This window comes from Emydura macquarii, unplaced genomic scaffold (genome assembly GCF_026122565.2).
Source record: "Emydura macquarii macquarii isolate MOO-44397 ecotype Brisbane River unplaced genomic scaffold, CSIRO-AGI_Emac_v2 contig_3113, whole genome shotgun sequence".
Taxonomy (NCBI): Eukaryota; Metazoa; Chordata; order Testudines; family Chelidae; genus Emydura; species Emydura macquarii.
Window position 1 is genome coordinate 4,946,027 of NW_027133250.1, and position 23,215 is coordinate 4,969,241.

Here is a 23,215-nt window from a genome sequence, read left to right on the forward strand (position 1 = left end):
GAAGACACAAGTGTCTTTCAGAAACAATAACTTTTTTTTATTTAAAATATTTACTATTATTACAAAACAGCCTCATTTAACATTGAATCGTTTTGTTTCCGAACATTTGCTGATGTTACTTTAAGTAGTGATCTGAAAACCTGTGCACTTCAATAATAGCAACAGTTTCACAGAGTGATCTTTGGTAACTTTACAAACAGGGTAATCAAAGACCAGATATTAGTTTCGGACAAACAGATGGTGGTTTCAAACAAACTTATCGATAGTGAACAGATCACCCTACATATCCAAAATGCAAAGCCTCACAGAAACTGCTGTGGTGGTTTGTTATGTACCAAAAGAATAAGGGTATTTCACATAGAATTAATATAACAGAATCAAGCTTTGGGCTTACACGTCGAGGTAGGAAACATTTACACCACGGAGTTACAATGGCACAGCCGCAGCGCCATAACTGTGCGACTGTTGCGCCTGTAGTGTAGACATACCCTGAGCTTTTACTTCTTTGAATATAAAGCTAAGGAGAAAGAGGGATTTTACTTGCATTGTTGAAGGAGCCAGTGTGGTCTGGCTACAAAGAGGCCTGTGCTCCGTCTAAGAGATTCTTCCACAAGAAATGGAAAAAGCTATTAACTACCTCTGTTAGACACAACGGAATATACCAGTGAAAGCTATCTGTCTCCTGACAGCTCAGATAGGAAATGGCTCTGGGGATCAGCGAGGTGTGAAAGACTCATGCTTCCTCCAGTTTAATTTCTCTGTACAATATGAAGTGAATAATGCACTCTCCGAAGGTCAGCCGAAGAAATAATGAAATCAACAAAATTTCTCCCGTTTGGGTTTCATTCCCTCAAAAAAAGACAAAATGAGCTATTAAGGCAAAATCGCCCACTCTCCTTCCCATGCTGGAGTACGTGGAAGGAGAGGTACACTGGAGGAGTCACTCTTTTCCTTGGCTCTGCTTATTCAACTTGTCTGATTCAACTGATTTATAACAGTTGTAGCCGCAGGCAGGCCCCAAAGGAAGGCTCGTGAGCCACCCAAGAAGTGCACGTCTCTGCAGGCTGAGTCATGCGCATCCACTGAAAGAATTTGCCATTCGGTGAGACACGAAGCCAGGCGTCACTGTGTAACCCTTCTGAGAGACCGAGTCGGCAGCAGCAAGGGCTGGGTTCTATATCTAGGGGTCCCTGTCAATGAAACAACACCAAACCGGCTCGAGCCCCCACCCAGTCACCTGGAAAAACCACAGATTATCCCCTGGGTGCCCCAAAAGGCAATACTTCCCCTCTCGCCAGCACAGAGTCTGAGTGTAGAAAGTAAACCTTTTAATAAAAGGAAAGAAGTAACACAGCCCCAGTTTGGGAAACAGTGGAAACAGAATTCATGAACGCAATGAGCTGAACCCACCCCAGAGCGTGTCCTTCACTGCTCCCTTCTCGCTTCCCCTGTCCTACTGACCGTTGTAGTCACAGTGCCCACCTCTCAGTTGTGGAGCCCCACCAGTCCTCTCTGCTGGCTCCTGCCACCGGCCAGGCACAGAATTGACTAGTCGCTTCTGCTGCACCTGCAAGCATCCAACCGCTGTGAGCTCCTGCCACCGCCGGGCCTTGGCAAGTCCCCTCTGTTGGCTCTCATTAGTATCTCAAGGTCTCCCAGTTCCTTTAGTGATTGCAGCTCTTAGTGAAACGTTCCCGAGGGGTGGCCGCGTTAGTCTGTATACAGCAAAAACAACGAGACTTCTGTAGCACTTTAAAGACTAACAAATTTAATTTCTGTAGGCATAAGCTTTCGTGGGCTGTAACCCACTTTGTCAGCTGTAAGGAATAGAAATCAGGTTGGGGGTTTATATATACATCTAAAGTTAAGGAACAATAATGGGGAAGTTAGGTATAAGCAAAGTCAGTTCAGTTAGAGTAGTTGAGGCCTATTCACAACCATTGATTAGGAGGTGAGAATGTGTGAACAGTGACAATTACTTCTTGTAATGAGAGAACCATTCCAAGTCCCTATTTAGACCCAGTTTGATTGTGTCAAGTTTGCAGATGAGTTCCAGTTCTGCAGTTTCTCACTGAAGTCTGTTTTTGAAGTTTTTTTGTAGAAGTATGGCAACTTTCAAATCAGCTACAGAGTGTCCTGGGCGGTTGAAGTGTTCTCCAATTGGTTTATGGATGTTACCATTTTTTATGTCTGATTTGTGTCCATTTATTCTTTTGCGTAGTGACAGTCCGATTTGGCCAATGTACATGGCAGAGGGGCATTGCTGGCACATGATGGCATATATAACATTAGTAGACGTGCAGGTGAATGAGCTTCTTATGGTGTGGCTGATGTGGTTACGACCTGTGATGGTGTCACTAGAGTCGATGTGTGGGCAGAGCTGGCAATGGGGTTTGTTGCAGGGGTATGTTCCTGGGTTAGTGCTCTTCTTGTATGGTGTACAGTTGCTGGTGAATATTTGCTTCAGGTTGCGGGGTGGCTGTCTGTAAGCAAGGATAGATCTACCTCCCACAGCTTGAGTGAGTGAGGGATCATCTGCTAGGTTGTAGATCCTTAATGATGTGTTGGAGAGATTTTAGTTGGGGGCTGTAGGTCAATTGAAAGCTTCACTCTGTAAGCCTCCAACCTGTCTAACACTTTTAGAAGTCTTTCTTCGTGCTCCTCCAAGGTTCTTCCAAACATGATCGGGTCGTCCAGATAAACTAAGACTTACAGTAAGTTCATGTCCCTCACAACTTTCACCATAAGACATTGAAATGTGGCAGGTGCCCTTGAAATCCCTTGGGGCATGCATTCAAACTGATAGAAGCCTAATGGATAGATGAAGGCTGTATTTCCTTTATCCTCCTCTCACAGAGGGATCTGGTTCTATATCTAGGGGTTCCTGTCAATAATACAAACCAAACCAGCTCGAGGACCCCCACCCAGTTACCTGGGAAATCACACTATCCCCTGGGCGCCCCCAAAAGGCAATACTTTCCCTCTCACAAGCACACAGTCTGAGTGTAGAAAGTAAATCTTTTAATAAAAAGAAGGAAGTAACACAGCACTGGTTTGGAAAAACAATGCAAACAGCTCACCAAATCCCCTCCACTAGCTCTGATTACTCTCTTGAGGTTTCCCACTTCCTTTAGTGATTGCATATCTTAGTGAGTTTCAGCTGTCAGCTTTCATTCAGAAGGAAAACCTTCTACTGACATAGGAGCAATGTCCCTACTTTTGTTAACAAAACAAAAGACTCCAAAAGGAATAATTAATTCTACCTTTTAACAGTGGGAGAAGATAGTCAATCCACACCTGAGGGTAGCCCTTTGTCTAGGCTAATACAGCTTCAGCAGGATGATAACTCCACTCCCTCTCTGCATGATTTTACAGTCCCTGGCATCCGAACACGTCCTGTGCTGAGTTTTGTTCAGATGAGAGTGAATCTTTCATCAAAACAGACTAAGCACAGTTCTGCTGCCATTTGCTTATACAATAGGGAGACAACATTTCATTATCCCTGCAGTTAACACTCCAGTGATTTTTAACCCAATGCCAGCCAAAACTGACCATTTCCCAAGACCCTGCTTACATCAGTACAGAACTTCTCCCTTCAAGGACTAAAATCCACCCTCCGATGGAGACGCTCAGGTTCCAGGGAGGGCAGAATTAGCACTTTAACATTTTGTGCCAAGTTTTCCAAATGCACACAGCAGCTGCTTCACAAACGAACGAAACCCGTAACCTGGAGTAAATCACTCTGCTTCCAGTTTGAAAAGCCAGAATGAGGAGCCACTCTGGAGCTGAAGCACATTCAGGAGCTTTAAAGCCAAGCTCCCTACTGTTCAGAAAGAGAGCAATAAACAGAAGCCATCAGCAAACCCGCAGAGAGAAGCTGAGATGGTAAAGTATATGATTGATTTTTGCAACGGTCGCTGCTAAGCCAGAGAATAAATGCCAATTTTAGGTCTCAATAAAGGGGTAAATGGATGAAACTCTATGTCCTGCAATATACAGGAGGTCTGACTAGATGATGTAATGGTCCCTTCTGGCCTTCAGTTCCATGAAACTGCTTACTTACCACCTGAGAGGTTTGCTGTCAGTTCCTTCCTTGTACTTCAAAGACCCAACTGAGATCAGGGCTCTGTTGCGGCAGGCACTGTACAAACACATAGCGAGACAGCCCCTGCCCCAAAGAGTTGATGATCTAAACAAACAAAGGACGTCAGGGGACCCAAAGGCACCAAGACTTGTCCCAACTCACAGAGTGGTGACAGAGCCAGGAATACAACCCATGTGTCCAAAGGTCTGAGTTCAGCATCCTTCCTCCAGGCCACTACCTCTTGCTCAGTTTGTCATTTCTTTTCCATGCATGAGCAAACGTCTTACAGTCCCTAGCCCTGCCACAGCATCCTCTGCCATTTGTGAGCATGTGATCCTGCAAAAGGCATAGGAAGGGAATGGGAGAGCTGTTACTTTTCAAAGACACTCAAAGAAAATTACCCTGTCGTTTCAGTTTTGTTTAAAAGGAGCAACCAAAAGTACAATTTACACATCGTTCATTGTTCCCATATAAAGTGCTCCCACATGACTGTAAATAAGCTATAAAAGTGAAAAATAACACTTTATTGTTGTTATGATTATAAACATTCATAGAAATGTTTTCATGAAATGAGAAAAATAATGGTTTTTTTTAAATGGAAAAAAATTACGTCATGTTGGAAATTCATAGGACCATAGTCGTTGCCAGATGGGATCAGACCCATCTGGCCCAGTATGCTGTCTCTGACAGGGTAGGTCTAAGTGCATCTGGGTGTGCGCTTCTGAGTCCAGATAGACAGAGACGTGCTAGCTACCCAACTGCCTGGGTCCACGCGGAGGTGGCTAGCTTGCACCCCACACCTGTGTTGCAGCTGCCACACCACTACTTTGAATATGCTAGTTCCGACAGAGCTAACATGCGGCTCTTTCCCCCAGCTGGGAGGCACGCTCCTACCTGCAGTGCAGACACACACCCCTGGGGCCGTAGCAAATGCATCAGAGAAGATGTAAGAATCCCAAAGTCGGCAGATACAACGGGCCATCTGCCCCCCACATAGGGCTTGACCTGATTTCCAGCAATGGACTGACTTAAGCTGTGATGCAGATGTTTTAATAACCCTCCCAAAATCCAGCTGCTCATCTGGACCGAAAACAAAGTTCAAAATGTCAACATTTCCCACGAAACAGAAATTCCGCATTCTGACCATCTCTACATATACCCTCCTCTCCCCACATACACACACACACCCCGTAGATCACCACCTGCGCCGTCAAGAGATACACATACTCATGCAAGCTCTCTGGTCATCATTGCCGGCTGTGCAGGAGCTCACTTAACGCTTTCTGCATGCTGCCAGGCTCATCCAACTTGAAACAAAGGACAAGCAGCACCACGTGAGAGGCTTTATTGGCTGCCTCCTAAGCTGGGACTCCCATCAGCTTCTAGAACTGGATGTGGGGGTGCATGCCAGTGGAACTGGCATCGCCTTGCATGCCATCTGAGCTCTGCCGTGTGTTAGTGTTACATCGCTGATTGATGGCGGCTACCCCTCACACCCAGAGATAAAGCCAAGGTACAAGAGAGATCAGACCTCCGGAGTCTGACGACATGAAGGAAAATGTCTGTTTCAAGCCATTTCTCCCCCCCCCCCCCCCAATAAACATTAGAATGTGCAGCGGAGATAGGGAGTGAGGGTTTGAGATATGTTAGGACACCAGGGCTGAAACTTTCAAAGGAGCATAAGATGTAAGTCGCTCAGTTCCCTTTGAAACTCAGTGGTAGATGGGCACCTCATTCTAGAGCTGTGCAAATAACTAATTGTTTGGTTCTGTGGCAGATCCAAAAAAACTGAGAAAAAATGGTTTTGAGTTGATGCAAAATGAAAATGTTTTGGAACTTTCAACAAATCGAACAGTCAAAATTAATTTTGTTTTGGACCTAACGAAACATTCAGTTCAATCCAAAATGAAACCTTTCATTTTGCTTTTGAGCTTTTTTTAAATAGGTTATACTGGGGTTTTTTTTAATAAACTGAAAGGACAGCTCAAAACAAAAACAAAAAACCATTTTGAATCAACAAATCAAAACATTTCATTTAAAAAATGTTAAAATGAAACATTTCAATTTTTTTCTGATTTTTTTGGTTTTTTAAGTTTTTTCTTCAACTGAAACAATTCAGCAAAGCCGACACTAATTCACAACATGTTTCAGTGGACCTGAAACTACATTTTTTTCACCCCAAAAAGTTTCAGCTGAAAAATTCTGCCCAGCTCTACTTAATTCCATTAGAGCCCTTTGAAAATTTTAGCACAGGAGTTCAAGTTATCCTTGTTGTAACTTCATTGACTTCACTGGAGTTGCACCAAGGATACATTTTGCCTAATCCATGTTAAGGTCCCAGGCAGGTTAATGTGAATTTAGGAGGACTAGGAAAAGCCAATGGAATTTAAAATCTCCCAGGACTGATTGCTGAATAACATTATAAATCACAGGATTATAAAAATGTAGAGCTGGATGGCACCTGAAGAGGTCATCGAAACCATTTCCCTGTGCTGAAGCAGGCTTAAGTATATCTAGCCCATCCCTGACAGGCTTTTGTCTAACCTGTTCTTAAAAACATCTAAGGATGAAGATTCCCCAGCCTCCCTAGGTAACCTGTTCCATTGCTTAACTATCCTTTGCCTTAAAAAGCTATTCTGAATATCATTGCTGTGGATGCAGCCATCCAGAAGTTATTCCTGGTGTTATTTTTCTCTTACAAGACTGCCTCGTGGAAAATGATTCATTTTTCTCTTAGACAATTAACATAAAACTGTACTGTTAATATTAACCAGATCTCGGAAGGTCACATGCATGGTAAACAAGTCATCAGGAGAGAACAACACACTTAACTCTCTTCTCCAATGGAGCCAGCTGCTCTCAAATTGAGCAACTGACAAAATACAGTTATATCCGGTTATTTTAAATGATTGCTTCCCACTTTTAAACAATCTGAAATCTAATTAGACCTGTTCAATTAAAGCATGACTGGCTTCCAACAGAAATGAGGCTTGCGCCTTGGTTCAGGAGATTGTGGGCTAAGTGCTGGATTTGTCTTTCATAGCAACAATCCCGTCTTCACAGGAAAAGCATCTTATCTGACCCTCACTAGAGCTGGATGCATAGTGAGAAAAATCATCCACAAATATTTTGATGTCTTCTATATAAAAGTTCATTTAAACTCTGTTAGACCCATGTTCTCCTTGCGTGAATTACGCTTTTGCCTCTTTTAATGGGCAGATAAAAGCCTTCTATAGTTGCCAGTTAACACTTTAGATCAAAATGTAGCCCTGAAGTTCAAAGGTTCAGCCCTCACTGACAATCCAAGCAGCGTCAGTTGTGTATTTGTACCTCCTTTTATTTGCTTTTTGTGCCACCCAAGTTGTCTTCATGTTATTGTTTGCAGAAAGCGACCCTGACAACCTCAACTCCTGATGGTTTGTCCGGACCCTAATTATGTTTATAAAGCTTAGGTCGTCCAGTCAAGGAAACAGAAATGATGTCACGTGACTTCAGGGACCAGGCATGCAGTCTGAATCAGGAATAGCCGAGGATTTGTTTGCAAAAATGATTTGCTTAACAATTACAGATACCAAATAAACTCAAAGTCAAGTCTTTTCTGGGGATGCTTCTGGAACAGAAAAATTATATCAGCTTAACCCTTTGTTCTGAGTATTTTAACCCACTGTAATCAGACCACATGCTTTTAATACAACTGCGTTTGTGGGGCGGGGGAATGACTCCTAGCCATGTTTTTAACCTCAGTATCTCTCCACCCGTTCTAATTTCCCCCTAAAATGCCAGTTGTGATTAGACCAGATTTCTCATTACTCTCTTGCAACTTTGTTTATTCAATTAAAACTGAGTTTATACAAGCACAAAATACCACAATTCTTTCTCTGCCAGTTCTCCACTGCACCCCACAAGCCCCTGTAATCTGCTGAAATCAATGGACTGTTAGGATGTACCTGCAGTGTTTCGCAGTAGAGTATTCATGCTTTAGTTGGGACCTATCTGGAAGTGTCATCAGCTGGGGCGGTCTATCTGCTTGCTCCAAATTGCTCAGCATCATAATGTGCCTTGAAGATCCAGCTGCAAAACTGGTGTGTTCTCCCCGACTGTGGCTGGAATGTTCTGCAGCACAGCTGGAAAACTTCTACCGAGATAGTCCCAGAATCGGAAGAAAGATGGTCCTGTGGTTAAAGCATTGCATTGAGACTCAGCAAATCTCTGTTCAATTTCTGGTTCTGACGCAGACTTAATGAGCAACTTCAGGCAAGTCAGCAAGGCCCAGAGGCACTCAGGCTTTGCTACGCTCAGCATCATGGTGCTTAACTTTCAGGCACGTAGACAATCACAGAAACCACTTCGCAGTCCACAAAGCCTGAATTAGGTGCCCAGGCTCCCTGTACAATGAATGGGGAGAGAGAGGTTTTCTTGGAATGTGATCACAAAAGACAACATGCTAGGTGTGAGCTTCTCCGGTCAACATAGCTACTGCCTCTCCCCGAGGTGGATTAACTACGAAGCTTTGTGGTAGCGTCTTCACTAACGCGCCATGGCGGCACAGCTGCACCTTTCTAAGCGTAGATCTACCCTGAGATGCCTGCCTCACGCTGCACAAAATGGCCAGCAGAGGTGTGCACACATTATACGTTTTAGCCCAGTGGGGTGCGGTGGAGAACTGGCAGAGAAAGAATTGTGATATTTTGTGCTTGGATAAACTCACCGGGAGGTGGGAGACCCAGGTTCAGTTCCCCGCTCTGCCAAAGAAAGGATTGGAATAGCTGTCTCCTATTCCTCAGGGACATGCTCTAGCTGGTAGGAGGGCCCCTCTCTCTCTCCTGTTGAAACTGTTCCACTGTGGTTAAATAATGAAAGAGTAAGTGGAGCAGGGGGACTGACCCCAGGGTGCCCCACCTTCTAAGTGGTTACCCAAACCACGGGGCTACAGACTGGTCATTGGGCCGGTAAGAGAAAGAGAGTGACTCTGTAGCCTAGTGGTTAGAGCAGAGATATGGGTGATCACATATCCAGCCCCCTGCTCCAATCACACTTCCACTATTTAGCCAAAGTTGAACAGCTTCAACAAGAGAAACTGAGGGTGCCCCCCAAGACCAGGTTATACAATGGCTCAGTGGTGAAAGCACTCTTATTCAAATCTTTCCTTCCTGCCCGCAGAGGAGGGAAATTGGGACCTGGTTTCACATGTTGCAGACAAGTGTTATAACCCCTGAGCTCAAAATTATAAGTAGCTGCCACCTACTGGGCCATATTTTGAATGGGACCCAACCCGGTAGGCATTCTCTGGGAACACCTACCAGAGCAGGCCCCACACGTGACTGAGATGGCCGACCACCTATCTTTCCCCAGTTTGTGAATTGCTCTGGGGCTTAGGGAGGAGATGGGTGAGCGGACGCCTAGAGGGATGCAGCCGCGCACATGCCCGGAGACAGAAATGTGGGGTCAGGGAACTTCTACCCTGAAAACGTGGGTGCCGAGTGAGTGTAGGCCCCTACAGCGTTAGGTGGGAGTTTTGTGGATCGCGGTGGAGTCAAAACAGGGACTTAGGTTCCCAGGTCTAGGTGCCTGAGTACTTTGCAGATCAAGGCCTCAGTTCCCCATCTGTAAAATGGAGCTAGTAATGCTTTGTTTCTCCCTCATTTTGTCTATTTAGATTGTAAATTCTTTGAGGCAGGGGCTGTCTCTTGTGTTTATTGTATTAGGTGTATCGCATACAAACAGAGAAGTTAAACAACAAAATATAAAATATTCTTGCTGGAAGCTTCCACCATGCCATGACTTTACTTCTTAGAATTCAGAACGATGACACACCCCATGACAGGGGCGTAGCTACGGGTGGGCCATGGCCCACCCACTTTGAAAGCAAGCCCACCCAATTGGTTGCTTCTGCTGCTGATGCTCCGCTTAACTTGCTACCTTGGCAACTGGAGCCGGCGGCTTAATTTCTCGGCCAGTCGCTTTCCCGAACTTCCTGCTGCCGGTCACGTGGCCGCAGCTTATTCTGCTGCCAATGGTCCGCTTAAGCTACCTTGGCAACTGGAGTGTCGGGCAGCTTAATTTCTTGGCCAGTCGCTTTTCTGAACTTCCAGCTTCCGGTCATGTTGCTGGAAGCCGGAAGTGCTTGTCTTTCCATCAGGTAGGCCCACCCGAGTCAGCCACAGGCCCTGCCAAAAAATAAACTCTGGCTATGCCTCTGCCCCAAAATAGAACCCCAAAATAGACAGAGACAAAGCAGGTTTCTTCCTAAAACAGAGAGGGACAACTCCTCTCACTTAGTCTAAGCTAGCTCTCTGAAGAACTGACTCGGACTGTATGTTTCCCTACAGAGCCCCTTCGCCTGCAAACAGGACTAGGAAACTCCCTGAGAATTTCAGGTGATAGATCACTATTTTCATAGTTTTCAATATTTTGCTTACAGCACCCTAGCACATTATCTTTGTCAGGGTCTCAAGGTGCTCCTGTAGTGCAAATGTTGCTAGTAATGTTACTTAGATTGGAAGCTCTTTGGGGCAGAGACCTCGGCTGGGGTGCTCGGTGCAATACAAATAATAACAAAGTAATGAATAAAGATAATACAAAAACCTGAAGCAGTCTGCAGCGGGTGTATGGATAATAGAAACCCTACTATAATAATATAATATGAAATAGCAAATGTTCTGTTGCAGGTGTGTATCAGTCACACAATTAAAGCTTTTTTTTTTTTTTCCTTTTAAACCATGCAAGGCTAATTTTAAAACAGCCAATAAAATCAGTTTTGACAATTGGTACACAAGTTAGTGCCTGTGCAGAATGTCATCTCTCTACCCAGCTGTTTCCTGCAGGCAAAGTTATAAAAGGGGCTGCTTGTTCATAATGGAAATGCCACTGATACCACCTTAACTTATCATGTCGTGAATGTCAACACTGCAACAACTGAATTTAACATGGAGAGCTGTTGAGCAGCAGGTTAGAGCAAGTTCAGTTCAAAAGAAACCCTTCTGTGCTATTAACAGTTTTACTGTTCCGTGAAAAAGGAAAAGAACAGGATCAAATAGTCATTATCTGAATTGGCTGGCGAATGTAAGACCTCAGACTGGGCAGATTTTTAGCAGGTCAGCTATCTATTTAAAGTAATTTGAATTATCTAAGGATAATTGAAATCCACTGTTCATCCATTACTTCCACGTTCAAACCTTAAATGATTATATCCATAGCGCTGCCTCACATTTATTTGGTGACCTATAAGACCTTCAGCTTTCTTGCCTCTAGTAGGTCATAGTATTGTTTTCCATCAAATTATAACATATGTAGTTGCAGGTTCTTCAAATGCAATTGGTTTGGCTGTGTGACAGCTGAAAGCAAAGCTTTTGCTAGGATCTCATCTAGAGCTATTTATATTCTGCTCGGGTAGGAAGCACTCATTCCTATATTGGTCTTCCTCTGCCTACCACCAAAAAAAAAAGAGTTCACTTTTACACGAAGATATTGTTTCAGCAGAGAGTGCGTTTATTACAGGGACAGTGTGGGTGTACCGTATGGGGCGAATGCTGAATTAAAAGTTCCATCGCTCGGTCATCAATTCCTGGTTGTTCTACTGACTTGTTGGGTATCAGTGGGCAAGTTGTTTCCCCTCTCCACGAGAGCTAAGTGAAATTTTCAGAAAAATAGTCTGTTAATCAAAAAAATAGAGTTTGGGTTCAAATCGGGCAAATAGTTTCATCAGGGAAGAAAAATGGGGGATTGAAAAGTTGAAACATTTCATTTGAAGTTTTCGAAACAAAATGTTTCCGCTTTTTGTTTAGAAATGTTTTGTTTTAGATTTAGCTAGATTTATTTTTAAAAAAATAATTTAAAAAAAGGGTAGAAAACACCCCAAAACTAAATGAAACAAACAAACAAAAACAATAGTGTCAAGTCAAAGGAAACATTTTGTTTGATTTTTTTTTTTCCATTTTTTTGTTTTGGCAAAAAAAAAAAAATCCTTTATGGGTCAACACAAAATGAATTTTTTTTTTTTTTTTTTAAATATATATATATGTTTGTTTTGGTTCAGCCACCAAACTGAAAAAAAAAACAACAACATTGTTCTCTCAGCTTTACTCTCTGCATTGTCTATTAGATTGTAAGTGCTTTGAGACAAAAACTGTCTCTTACTAGGCCCTGGTCTACACTTACCTGGAGATTCGGCAGCAGTCAACAGGAGTTACACAAGCTACGCAGAGTAGCTTGCATAACTCCCATCGACTGCTGTGCTTCCCTTCTGTGCGGCGTCTTCACTGCACTGTACCGACGGGAACGCAGCAGCGCTACGCCAATGGAGGGGGTGGTTTTACAGCGTTGACTTCTGGATCGATTGAGTGGGTCTTCACTGACCCGCTCAATCAATCCAGAAAGGTCGATCTGACGGCAGCGACTTTACCGCCATCAGTGTAGACATACCCTAGGTGTGTGAACAGTGCCTGGCACCGTGGGGCCTTGGTCTCATTTTCGCTCCCTAGCCCAGTGTTCAAGCCCCTTGACCACACCTAGTTTTTCACATGCCTGTTCTCAGCCTCGCGACCATTCTGCTAGTTCATGAGTAACTGGGAGGAGGCTGGGGGGAGGACCAGTATGGGGTCATGGCATGGAAAAGCGTGAGCACCCACTGTCTAATTCTTCTTACACATGGGGAAACTGAGGCACGGGTGGAGTGATTTTCCTGAGAGCATGGACCGAGCTGGAACTAGAACCCAGGCTCCTAACACGCAGGCTAGGACCCCAGTGCTTAACTTGTGATGAAAGCGGTGTCTGAGCTCAAGCAATTCTTTTTTATATTCATAACTGATGCAGCAAGCCCAGAGATGCTGGGGCTCTGACATGCGAAAGCTAGAGGTGCCGGGGCTCAGCCCTGGCACAAATTAAGCACTCTAGGACCCTAGACACCAGCCCACAGTGTTTTCTTTTTACCTTTCCATGCCAGCTGTGGACTTACAAGCAAACATCAGGCAGCCGTACAAAAATATTTAATACCTATGGCTCAATTTGGAGCCCTGTCCGGCCTCGTACTGGGCACCCTGCACCCTTGTTAAAGTCCGTGGGAAGGGAGGACACACAGCGTCATTCAGGATATCAACCTAAGCCTCCGATATAATTCAATAGAGTTAAATAGCTTTCTCACTGGTGTCGGTAGAGCACCTTCACCCCTGCTTTCCTAACCTCTTATTATTCAGTCCTTGCCAAGATTGTCGGAGCTTTGTCATTTCTGGACAGTTATTGGGTCCTTACGGAGCACATTGTGCAGGAGTAGGATTCTGGGGTCATTAAGTTTTCCCATTAGATCTCAAGGAGACAAGCTATCATTGGGGCAAATGAGACGTAGCTTTTTCTTTTTTTTTAAGTAAAAGATTTATTCTGGTGTCTGGCTCTCCTGCTAAAGAAGTTTCTCTTTGTCACACCCTCAGGAAAAGAAAGAGTTAATGCTAGTGATGCTGCAGACGGTTCATTCGGTAGCTCTGGTGCTTTGAATATTTTTGTTGACGGAGAACGTGCAAAGGCTTGGAAGTTCCATTGGGCTAGGCACTCAGAGGTGATGTTTACATGAACATCCGTCGATTTGATCTAGTCCTCCATCTCCTTAAACATCTACCTATCCATCGTGTCTCTTGGGACAGCAGAGAGACAGGAGTCAGGTGTACTAAAGCCCAAGATGATTCTTTATTGAGGATTCTGGACACACAAACCCTGTAGCTTACTGCCTTAGCAGACTGCTAATATCAATAATGCACCAGGGTCCTGGGACTCACATGATGTGCTGCAACAGCTCAGGCAGAAGGGAGACCCTGGTGCGTGATGGGAAATGGTATCTGGTTGGGGGCCTAAAGGGAAAATGGGGGCATGAAGCACCTGAACTAAAACTCCCATGAGGCACCATGGCAGTGCAGGTTCATGAAATTTAATGCCAAACTGAGCTGAAATGAGACATTTTGATTCAGTTCAACAAAAAAAATTGAAATCTTTGTGAACTTTTCGTTCTGCAAAAATACCCGTATTTTGTCCTGATTTGGGATGAAAGCACATGCTGAAAAATCACTCTTTCCCATGGAACAGAAATTCCCATTCTCTAGCAGCTCTGCTTTCAAGAAACGATGGGTGAATTCCTGGCCCCACTGAAGTCAGTCGAAGTTTTGCCATTGATTTCAACGGAGCCAGATTTCACCCAATGTGTTTTGCCACCCTTTTGAGGCAAAATTTCCCCTGGAGTCTCAGCTTTCTATTGAATTCAAGAGAGAACTTTTCTGAAATGTAACTGAAAAGGGATTGGGATTAGGGGTTGGTGGTGGTGGGAAGGGATCAGTTTTGAAAAGCAATCAAGATCATAGATAAGAAGGGTTTCCCGCAACCCCCCGCCCCCCTCACTCTCAAATAATTGTTTTGGAAGTGGTTCCGATTGCATGATACATAGCTATATCCTAACCTAACTGTGAGTAAAGCCACTGGTCCTATCATCCAAAAGACTATACGGAAGGTCATGTAAGTCTTTTCTGCAAGGGGGGGGGGGGGGAAATAAAATAATAAACCTCTATTGAGTGCATTTAATGGCTCAGCAGATTATTAATGGGATATGGAGCCTTTCAACTCTAAGTCAATAGGTTTAAATCCAGAACCTGTCAACAGTGGGAGAAAGGACTGTATGAAATTAGTTTATCTTCCTGACCAGTTCACTGATAGTACAATCAACACAAGCATTCCTGGTGCGGACATGCACCACCAACCTAAGGAGCAAAGTGATGCAATTACTGTGGTGGCAGTATGCCAATATAAGTTAGGTCGACTTTTAATTTTGTCGTGTAGACATGCCCTTAGAGCAACCTCAGGGCCACTCTAAGTTCTTCTGGAGCAAACTGCCCCCAGCCAGCCCCAGGACTGGGAAGAAGATAGGGACCTAAAGTCAGATTTGCCTTGTGCTATTCCCAGGTCCTATGCTGAGCACTGCTTGGCTGGACCAAGGAATAGGCTTCCTTCAAGTCACTGGGAGTTTTGCTATTGACATCAGTAAAACCAGGATTTCACCCTTTTGTCTTTTTCATAAACCTTAGCCTGCAAGGTACCAAATGTCCCCAACTCCCACTGATGACAATAGAAACTGATGGCACTTAGCATCTTACAGGAACAGGACCCAAGTTAGCAAAATTCCTTTCCCTCCTTTCCCACCTGATGCTTCATGTAGCTCCAGATTGCCTAAGACTATGGGCTTGTCTGCACGTACCCAGGCGATTCGGCGGCAGTCGACCAGAGTTATGCAAACTACGCAAAAAACTTGCGTAACTCCCGTCGACTTCTGTGCTTCTGTTCTGCGCGCCGTCTTCACTGTACTGCGCCGACGGGAACCGCGTTCCCATTGACGCAGCGCTACGCCACTTGAGAAGGTGGTCTTAATACGTCGATTTCTAGATCGACTGAGCAGGTCTTCACTGACCGCTCAGTCGATCCAGATAAGTCTATCTGATGGCGGCGAATTTGTCACCGTCAGTGAAGACACAGCCTATGTCTACACTACCACTTGTGTCAAGATAGCGTATGTCGCTCAGGGTCGTGAAAAGAACACGCCTCTGAGTGACATAACTTACACGGACAGAACCAGCACTATGTCGGCAGGAGAGCTTCTCCCGCAGACATAGCTACTGCCACTCATTGGGGGTGGTTTAATTATGTCCCGTCGGTATAGGGCGGCTACATGAGAGATCTTATAGCGGCACAGTTGCATCAGTACAGCTGTGATGCTGTAAGGTCTCTAGGGTAGACATGGCCTAAATCTAGCTAATATGCAGTGTTGTTGTAGCCATGTCAAGATACAAGCTGGGTGAGGTAATATCTTTTATTGAACCAACTTCTTTAGCATAAGCAGTTAACACATTTTCAAGGGACCATTCAAGATGAAGGGAGGGAGGAAAGGAAGGCGTGGGTAAGCAGATGAGCGCGTTGCTAGTGGGTTATACAGATTGTTGTAATAAGCCACAAATCCAGTGTCTCTGTTCAATCCATGATTTTTTTTAGTGTCTAGCAAAATTATGGATTTAAACTCCCAGGCTCGTCTTTTGAAAATGTTGTGCCGGTTTCCTTTGAGGATGAGGGCTGATAGGCCAGGCACAGAGTGATCATTCTGTGAAAAGTGCTCACCCACTGATGGGGTGTTTTTGTCTTTTGTCATTTTTCTGTCTGAGTTCAACACCCTTCCACAACGCACTGTTCAAGATCCACAGATCCTACACGTGCCTATCAAAAGGTGTGGGGTCCGTCTTCCTGTGCATTAAGGCCCCAATAACAACTGTGTGGGTGAAACCAGACAATCACTGCGCTCACGAATGAACTCGCACAGGAAAATGACACAAGACAAAAACACCATCACTTGTGGGTGAACACTTCTTACAAAGCGATCGCTCTATGTCTGACCTACCAGTCCTTCAGCCTCAAAGGAAACCTGCGCAACGCTTTCAAAAGATGAGCCTGGGAGCTTAAATTTACAACTTTGCCCAACACAGAGGCTATGTCTACACTGCAGAGTAAACCCAGCATCTGTTAGGGAAACCTGGCCGTGAGAATCTACTGTGATGGGGTCCCTGGGGTGCCACCTGGACTATGGGACTGATGAGTCCTCTGTCCCGACAACCTGGCTTGCCTCACACTGTGATGCTGATGTCAAGCTACACACCTCTGATGTATAGGTGCGGCACCTACACAGACATCCACAGGCAGAGACAAACCCAACCATGTTACATGAATGATCTCCCGGTCATTCATGAACCATCAATAAGGAGTCTCCAACCCAGTCCCCCAGCTCGCCAGTCGTGAACCCCTTAACTGTACAATCTTGCCCTGGTCAGAAGCCTGCCCAGTGTAAATTCATTAAGTTCACCGCTCCCTCAGTGTGGAGTGGACACACCCTAGCCTTTGTAACCTGAGCTGAGATTTCCCAAGCACTTCAACCAAAACACATGGTTTTAGGTAAAATGTAAAACAAGATTTATTAACTATAGAAAGATAGATTTTAAGTGATTACAAATAGTAGGCACAGAGATCAAAGTTGATTACTTAAGAAACAAAAGTGAATTCACAGTCTAAATTCTACAAACCAAGCAGGATTTGAATCAAGCAAGGTCTCACCCTGACAGATGGTACAAGCCGATTACAGATCTTCACTGCACAGACTGGTCTGGGAGGGACTCTCCACTCTCCCCCAGTTCAAAGTCTTTGTCCTCTAGGTGTTGAGCTGGGGGTGGGGGTTAGGGAATGAAGAGAGGCCAAGTGCTGATGACATTTCCCTTCTTTTATATTTTCTTCCAGCTTGCTGGAAAGATCTTTTCTGTGACCTGGGGCTCAGGCAGTCCCAGCTGGTCAAGCAGTTCCATTATACACCATCTCTGGGATAGTGGATTCTTTCCTTGATGGGTGTTGATGAGCCATTAACACAGTTTGGTTGTTGCAAGTGAAAGATTGGCTGTGGGTGTCTCCCAGCCTCACAACATATTTCAGTAACACAAATAGCAATGCTTCATAACGTCACACATAACGATAGCACCTACAATCCAACAGGATTTTAATGTTCAACAGATCAAGGCTTTTCAAATGCTACCTCACAAGGCATGTTTTGTACGAAACACGTCATTCTATGACAGCGGTGAATATGGAGGTTCCAGGGTGTTACTTTGAGCTCCAGAGTGCCACAAACACAGAGGGTAGGTCTACACTGCAATGGAAACCCAGGGTGTGTTAGAGAAATCAGCTCTTGAGCATCTACATTGTGTTTTAGCCCTACACTGAGACCTTTCTAACCCATGCTTGAACCTACGGCTCTGGCATCCACACTGCACTGCACAGACCTGAGTCAAAGTAACCAGAGTCCCTAATGCCACCTCCCCTGAAATGTGGCTGCTCTAGTCCTACAACCGTTGTGCACCGCAGGAGAACTTTCCTGCCTGCCTTGTGCATTACAGGCAGTTTGAAGCAGCTCGCTTTGCAAAAGGCTTGACAGGGTTGCTCTCCATTGCAAACCCAAGAGGCTCCCTGATGGTGCACTTGCAGATCGGTGATCAGAACAGGATGGGTTCATGCTGACCTGAGCAGCTGCCGTTCGCAAGGTGCGGGGGAGGGTTTCCATTGTCAGTAGAGTGGATTGCAGATTGTTGGGCTAGAGAGGATGAAGGAAGTTGTCCCATGGAATTGTGGGATACTTCTGGCTGACTCCTGGGACCTGAGTCAAGCAGGGCTCTGTTTACACTACAGAGAAATAGGGCTTGGACGTGGGTCCCAGGTTTACTCAAGCTTGGACTCTCTAGCCCTGCAAGGACCTGGGACCCTGAGTCTGAGCCATGGGTTAATGCAATTGCAGTGTAGACACAAGGGAATTAGGCTTGAGTCCGGGCTCGAGCACCAGTTTACGTTGCAGTGTAGACACGCCCCACAAATCATGGTCTGAATAGAGATACTGAATTCATGGCTTTTTACAACAATCTATAACCCACTAACAGCCCCCCCCTCCAGTTGCTGTCCTCCTCCTCCTTTCTTTCCTCCCTGAGACCGGAGAGGTGCTAATGGACCCTTCACCTCGAATGATCCCTGGAAATACGTGTTAACTATTTATACTAAACAATCTGTTCCATCTTGTATTCAGCGTGGCACTCAGGCCTTACCTACAGTAGCCCTTATGCCGGCAAAACTTATGTTGCTCAGGGGGGGTATTTTTTCACACCTTTGAGCCTCAAAAGTTTTGCCAAAATAAGTGATAGTGTAGAAATGGCCTCTAAGTAAATGTCCCAAGCCTGAAGAAGAGCTCTGTGTAAGCTTGAAAACTTGTCTCTCTCACCAAAAGAAGTTGGTCCAATAAAATATATTGCCTCCCCCACCTTCTCTGTCAAGTCTAGCTAAGACTTGTTTATACAATGCCTTACTACAATGTACTGCAGTTACCAACGCTTAAACATCCATCTAGCCAGTCCCTTTCGTGCACTGTTAAGGTCTCTCAGTTCTTTGGAGTCTTTTATCTATAATTAGTAAATATTATCTGCAAAGAACATTTATGCAAAACCTCTTCTGAAAATCAGCGCACCGTGGTTAAGGAGTGGGCATTCCATCTACTCAGAGACCTCAGCCAGTGTATTAACTCGGCGTAGGAAATGTGAAACGAATACCTAATCTCTCTCCTCCAACATTAATCTTCTTTAATCCACCAAGGTTTTTGCCCTGTTTTCAATTAATGGTCATTCAATAATTTCTTTTTCCAGAGAGGCAGAAGTCTCAGTCCTGCTAGCAGTGGGTAGCTACTGCTTTGAATTCCTGAACAATGGGGCTGGATTTCAGTTTATGAGACAATGGGGACCAGTAATTAGATCAATGGTGGAGGAGGGAAGCCCTTTTGACTAAGGCATATTCAGTATTGCTAATTCCAGGTGTCCAAAATCAGAGTCAGGCTTCAAAGAAATCATGAGATTTGCTTATAAACAAGAGGTTTTATGAAGAAAACTGAAATTTCTTTTTATTTGCCTTCAGCTTCTGTGCCTTTAGGCTGCATCTGAGACATGTTCCCAAGCTTATCTATATATAATGAAAGCTGAGATATTCATGTAATCCTAGTTTTTCAGGAGGTAGGGTTTTAAGAAAGAAAACCAAATATCATGAGGTTTGTGATAAAATCATGAGAATTGGCAACACCGTTAAAAATGCAGACCTTTTAAAAATGCATGAAGGACAAGATACATTAAAGACAGAACTCACAGGGAGAGTGACGCCGTCATGTGGCTGGAAGCCAGAAGAAACTGGTTCAACTCTTGTCTTTGTCACAGACACGCAGGTGTGACCTTGGGCAAGTTATTTAATCTATCTGTGCTTAGTTCTCCCTCTACAAGTGGAGATAATGCTTCCTTTCTCCAACACTTTGTCTGTTATGTCTGTTTGGAGCATAGACTCTTTGGAAGAGAGATTGCCTTTTTCTGTGTGTCTAGACAACTTCAAGCACAATAGGGACCTATACACAATTCAGAAATATAAATAATGTTAATACTTGATGGACAAAACAGGATAATAAACACAGTAACTGTCACCGTTCAGGGCAGCTGCACCTGTATTTCCCCCTCCATGGTCCACCACGGGCCCCCACTCTAGTGTCCCCACTCCTCAATCATCACCTTTCTTGGGTGGAGATCTACATCTCGCTTGCTCCTGACCAGGGTTGTTCCAGCCTGTACAGTTCCTTGGTTCTGCGGTGATATGCCCAGCAAGGCAGACTGCCTAGACAGGCCAGCATCTCTGCTTTGCTTTCCCGCTGAAGGTTATGAACAGCTGTAATTGCCATCTGTAATAAGTTCCCACACAGCCCTTTCTAAGCAAACGTTTGTTCTTAATGTGAGAACATTACAGGGAAACCTATAAAAACACTAAACGTTCCTATACATGTGCTAAAAGCTCACCAGAGGTCACCCATCAGCCTTACGAGTCTCAGCAGGCCCAATTTCTTCCAACCCTTGCCAGGAAGGATTAGGGGCCCCTTTGGACAGAAGGTCCTGTCTGTTTGCTGGATCAGAAAGAAAGCCCTGAGGCAGTTTAAATCCAGGCTATTTACCCCAAAGTCTTTTCTTTGGCTGGTGGTCTCTGGAGAATCCAGTCAGAACCAGTATAGATAAGCGTCCTCAGGTTGTGGTACTTCCTTGGATGTGTTGCAACCTGCATGGATTTGCCTAATCATTGCCTTGCCCAATGTTATTAGTTCCTGGAGGAGCTGTGGTCACTGTCCTCTGTGGAATTAAACACAGTCCCCAACCCACAATGATACCTACACTCCTTACAGTAAGATCTCCCAAAGATATTGCAGGAAATTTCCATCTCTGTTGCAGTGACATTCAGCTGAGAGTAAATCACTCCGGTGCTTTTATCAGCTCTTCCAGAACAAGAGGGCTTCCAGCTGATTGTGTGATTGACGCTTATACCAGTCCAGGCAGAGGGAGGTGACTTCCCATTGCAGCTATGTCTACACTGCAGTTAAAAACCCGCAACTGGCCCATGCGAAGGGGTGGCTGCAGAGCTGTTTAAGTGCAGTGTAGACCTCTGGGCCCCGGCTGGAGCCCGGGCTCTAGGACTTTGCGAAGCAGGTGAGTCCCAGAGATTGGGATGCCCCTGGAGCCCAGAAGTCTACACTGCAATTAAACAGCCTCACAGCCTGAGCCCTGCAAACCCAGGCTAGCCACAGGTGTCTAATTGCAATTGGGATGTGCTAGGAGTCGTTTGTTGGATGCTGCTATGGTTCTAAATGCAAATGTGACCACAGGGACCTTGATGACATTTACCCCTCTGCAGAGGGCCAGCAACGTCCTGTGCATAACTTTGCTCCCCCTTGAGCCTTAGTATGAAGGTTTAAATGGGATTTAAGCAAAGGTGAGGGATAGTTTTCAGGAACTTTTTTTAATTATTCTTTATGGTGAAAAACGCAGACTCTGCAACACCAAAACATTTTGAATTTGTCAGATTCAACCACATTGTTTCTCCGAGAGGGGGTGGAAAAGCTTAACAAGAAAATTCCAAGAAAATACATTTTTTGGTCCCAAATGACTTTTTGTTTCAAAATTTCCTTTTCATTTTTCTTTTTAAAAATAAACATTTTTCACGATCAAAATCAAAATGAAATGTTTTGGTTTTGTCAAAATGAAACGTTTCGATCAACCGACAATAATTTTCTGACCTAGCAATTCATCAAAAATGTCAACATATTTCATTTTCAGTTTGACCCGAAACAGTTTTTTTTTCCCCAATTTTTCCAGAATCGCCAGCAAACTGAAAAGTTTAGTCACACAATTAGACATGTAAATGCTGCAGAGGTTTTATGTTGACTCCCTGCACAGGAGTGAATTTCACACTTTGCAAGGAGTACATTACAAGCACAAAACTGTCATCTCGCCCACGTGCAGCTCTGTGCTCACCCTGTCCCTTTTCTGAGCCGCATCTTTCCTACTGCTAGGAAATAAAACCCACGATGTTGTGTTAATTTCATTTGGAATGATTAATCTGGAGAACAGTGTATAATACCAACAGGAAGTTTACAGGAAGCTTTTTTCTGTAGTTAAAAGCAATGCCTGTGAAAATGGCTCTGGGCAATGTTGCAAAAAAGCTAATGCCCCTAAAAAAAAATCAAGATTATAAAGGAAAATAATAACCTGGAAGAGAGGGATATTATATTGTTTTCATACAATAGCAGTTATCTGCACCTGTTTCCACCAGTTGTTGGTGAAGGAACATTTGGCAAAGAGCTTGTTTTGGGAAATGCATAAGAAACCAGGAAGAAATTAAGGTAGCTGTGTAAACAAATAAATGAAGCTGATTCTTGAGCACCAAGTCTTTCTGGCACTCACAGTATGCTCTTACATGCTGCAGAATATCAGGTCTGATCCTTACCATCTGGACCAATAATCAAGACTTCATTAGAAAGACAGATTTGTTGTAAATTTGAACTTGTAATTAGAAAATGTGTTTACTAATTGAGTCTGTTTGATGGAAGCTTCACGAGCTGATGTCAATTCCACTCAGAAAGGTTTTCAGTGCTATGTATTCATGTCCAGATATTTAATTTATTGTTACTTGTGGCTAGAATTCTTTGCTGATCAGAAATATTTCTAACTTGAACGATGTCTCATTGGCTATTTATAACGTGTATTCTGCCCAAAATGCCATTCAGCAAATTCCTTTTTTTAGCGTGGTTTCCTGTTCTTTATATTTCTGGCTATAAAACAGTAGAATGTTATTTTAGTTCTTAGAGGGGAGATTTTCAAAACAAACCCAGACTGTTGCAGGAAGTACAGTTGATGGCTCAGTAGGTGGCACTGTTCTCTCTGAGTCCGTTCTCAGACCAGGTATGCCATGGGATGGGGTGAGGGATGTTGTCTTGTTTACAGTGCAGTCTTTCAAATAGACGTAAAACAGAGGTCTTGAGCACGTGTGATCATGAAAGATCCCGTGGCACTTTTGCAAAAGTCAAGATGTAGAACCTGGTGCTGACGCCCATTTCCATCTAGCCTCATTTTATTCCAACTCCTGGAATGCTCCCTGCAGTTTCAATTGGTGGTGGTGTCCCTCCCTTCCAGTCCTGAAAGCTACCTGCTCCTGTTTGCTGCTAAGCTGCCGCTAACGTTG